We start from the raw sequence: 3,774 nt of genomic DNA on the forward strand, positions 1-3,774 counted from the left end.
AAACACAAACACAAACCAAACACAAACACAAACACAAACACAAACACAAACACAAACACAAACAAATACACACCACACATAAACCTGTCCCAACGGGTGCATGATGCGTTGAAAAAAAAGGCCCATCTTATTGTCCGATATTGTACCAATCAACACGCCGATATTGTACCAATCAACACAGAGGTTGGAAAGGTACTGACACATATTTTTCCGAACTTAACTATCTTTTAGAAACCCGCTACCCCAAAGGCCACCACATTGACTGTGCAATATTAGATTTATCAAAAGCTTTTGACAGAACCTGGTGACATATAATTCTTGAACAGCTTAATTTGGAGTTTTGGAGGACGCATTACAGCGTATCTTCAAAGCTTCCTTTCCAATCGCACATTTAAAGATTTAATTGGAACTCTGTCTTCTGACCTGCATGTCGAAGAGAATGGTGCTCCCCAGTGTGCCATTCTCTCTCCCACTCTTTTCCTGATTAGTGTAGAATCCCTCTTCCGCCCCATGCTCAGTAACATTAAATGTGTTATGTATGATAATGTTCTTGTTCTTGTCTCAGCATCTAACAATAGAACCGATTCACGCACAACTTTGCAAGAAGGTGTGAACATAGTTCAGAAATGGTCACGTTGGATAGGTTACACAATTTCACACTCCAAATCCAAAATAGTTCTCATCTGCAATACCAAATATCATATTCTAAAACCCATAACATACACACAGTAATACCAAACACACGCACAGCCGATATCCTAGGAGTGACCTTGATCGTCACTTAACATTTAAAGCACACACTTTTCGGGTCAAAAGAGAAGCTAAGAACTGTATTAATCTTTTTAGTATGCTTAGTACCGGTCAACATCGCACCTCCCGCCAAATACAACTTCAAACATTAATAGCTGTGTAATGGGTTAGGCGATAGCTACGGTCACCATGTGATGAGCGTACAGCTGTACCTCAAGTACCGTCGCGGTAGGTCAGTTTTTACTGACATTAGCCGAGGTGGAATAACACTTTTGTTCGAAGCGGACTTTTCAATACTTGATCTCCAGGCGATCATAGAAACCTTTAGGAGGTTTCCCTTACTGGAAACGTTGGAGTTTAGAAGCCTTACCTTGGGTAGGGGGACATAACTAAACTCTTGAAATAAGTTGGAAGGCGAAGTATTAGGAAGCGTAACGTCCTATCTTGGCAGTCCGAACGAATCTGACTTGCCACGGTCGGAATTGGTTTTATTTATACTCAATATGTTTCGTACATTTGGGTTTAGAACGTGTTTTTGTCCTAATTAAAGGTTATTGATATGATGTGCAATTCATACATGGTATTGGATTGAGGTGTCTGTCAATTTGTGCCTATGCGCTTTCAGTGTTTTTACAAAGGTTCTGGAAAGTTTCAACTGTTCTAGCCAAGGAACGAGTGCGTTGGTCGATCTTTGCCTACACAGCGCTTTTAGCGTTAAGTTGCTATGCGTTCTCAGTTTGTCTATTTTGCTACAGTAACGCTTGAATTGCTTTGGTTGCGCGTTTCGGTTGTTTTGGATAAAAGTCTTTCAATTGTTTTTTCTGGAACGGTATGGTCTGGGTGTGTTGCTAAGGTGTGGATTGATTTGCTGATGTGTTATAATGAATGTGTTGCAATAGTGTGATTTGGCTTTCCGAAGTGTTTTACAATGTGTCTATAGCTTATAGTGTGTATTATAATAAGTTCTGTATAGCAGATATGCTACACCACCCCCTTTAATAGAATAACGCAATGAATTACAATGATTGCAGTTATTCTCCTGTGTACTTAATTAGTCTGTTTTTGTGTACTGTAGAGGTTTTCTTTGTTGTATTGTTTTGTATTACGCAATTCGGCCCTTGGTCACTTACTACTGTTGTTGAAAAACGCGGTGGATTTTTTAGAGAAAACACTTTTTTTACTGGTATGAGGTTAAATCAAAAAATTAGTCCACATGTACCGATTGTCAAATTTCAACTAAAGGCTAGGAGCGGACCAGTCCTCCTCCTTATCTCCTAATTTATCGTTTTTATCCTCTCTCTCACTCTCTTCTCTAGCGTTGTGACCTGACAGACTGTTGGGCACTCGTGAGATTCCAACATTGTCCCCCCAGTGTACCACGGTTGAGGCGGTTGAATTTGTTAGTAGCCCGTAAACGCTGAACGTGTAACCCGCTTGAGCTTATAGCCCGTAAACGCTGAACGTGTAACCCGCTTAAGCTCTATAGCCCGTTATACAAAAACGTCAATCCCGCTTAACAATGGTGCAACCTCTTTTTTCGCCATCGTAGCCTGCGACACTATCAACCGTGGCTACACTTCCTATTATCTGTCAGGTGTTTTGCGTGTATGCGTGTGTGCATTGGTTTGTTTACTGTCTGCTCACTGTTCGATCTGTTGCGTCGTAACCACGCGGTTTTACCCCAATTGCTCTAAGGAAATTGCACATCCGTGCGTGGACCTATCGTACGTTTAATGGACCGTTTTGACGGTGGCTTGACTAACTTGTCCATTCCTATCAGGGTTTACTACCACGATTCCTCCCTTAGGCCAACAATTCCTAGGAATTGTTACACGCCACTACAACTATATCCCCTATTTCTGTCGGCCGCACCGGTTCGGACCGCTCGGTTCTGTGGTGAAGTGTAGGTAAGAACTCTGCTACATTTGTTCTATTCACATCGTTTGCTAACTTCGAATATTTTGCCATCTTCTGTTTTAGAAACCCATCACGCTTGAACGCCTTTTTGTTGTAGGGCAAATTGACGCTGTTGTACCGCCACAAAGGTCCCATTTCGTATCGCCGTCCGTTCGTTTCCCGCTCTAATATCGCCAACGCTCTTTCGTCGTCCCTAGGCCGCAACGGCCGCACTGCTTTGTTCGACGCGGAGTTACAAGAGAGGTCGTGAAACGCGCGGCCCGAGAAGGACCGGTTTGAAGGACTCGGCTTTGCACTCGCAACCGAGCAAGGCCCATAGACAACCCATCCAAGGCGGGTTTTCGAAGCGACCGGTTCTTTGCAGCTTGCATCCACGGTCTTGAGGGTTCGCGTTATGTTGCAGTTGTCTATGCCTATGAGGATGTGGGGCACGGCGTAAGGGTAGGATTCGAACTGGAGACCTCTCAGATGAGTATAGCGTGCAGTCAGTTGTGCTACGTTTACAGATTGTTCCGGAAGGGCAAGCTCTTTGACCGTGTGTACTTCTGATAGTTTGTATATCGCATGGGACATGTTTCTACCCGATATGCGCACCGATAGCCTTACGGAGTCTTGTTCTTCTCTTGTCACGTCTCCCGTCCATTGTAGACACAACGGGTACGGTGTCCCTGTAACTCCAAGCTCCTGTGCTAGTCCGTGCTCCATAAACGTGGAAGTAGAGCCGTCATCTAAAAAGGCGAACGTATCTATTCGCCCCCTGGGCCGGTGCAGCGTAACGGGTACGTATTTTAAAAGCGAAGAGTCTTTCGGTCCTGAATTGGTAAGAACGTTAGCGACACCAGTGTACACGACCCTACCTAAGCCATTTAGATGATCGCGCTGGTGAGGGCTGGCTGGTGTCTGGCCATTCACGTGAAGCAGCTCATGGTGTTGTCTGTTGCATCCGTTCACCGCGCACGGTGCTCTTACGCTGCAACCACCTCTATGGTATCCGAGGCATTTCCGGCATATCCTGCGTTCACTTACAAACGATCTTCTGGCGGCAACCGTTGTCCTTTGGAACTGCTCACACTGGACCAGAGTGGGATAATCCCTGCCGCACAAGGG

The 3,774-nt window shown here is 44.7% G+C and overlaps 1 long non-coding RNA gene across 1 annotated transcript; it reads left to right on the forward strand.

Annotated features, from left to right (window-relative positions):
• Positions 1–2,268: 2,268 nt before the first annotated feature.
• On the forward strand, positions 2,269–2,809 carry LOC121602605. Its single transcript, XR_006006451.1, has 3 exons — positions 2,269–2,474; positions 2,531–2,653; positions 2,731–2,809. It is a non-coding gene; the product is annotated as an uncharacterized LOC121602605 (long non-coding RNA).
• Positions 2,810–3,774: the final 965 nt, after the last annotated feature.

Source organism: Anopheles merus, unplaced genomic scaffold, assembly GCF_017562075.2.
Source record: "Anopheles merus strain MAF unplaced genomic scaffold, AmerM5.1 LNR4000533, whole genome shotgun sequence".
NCBI classification, from domain to species: Eukaryota; Metazoa; Arthropoda; class Insecta; order Diptera; family Culicidae; genus Anopheles; species Anopheles merus.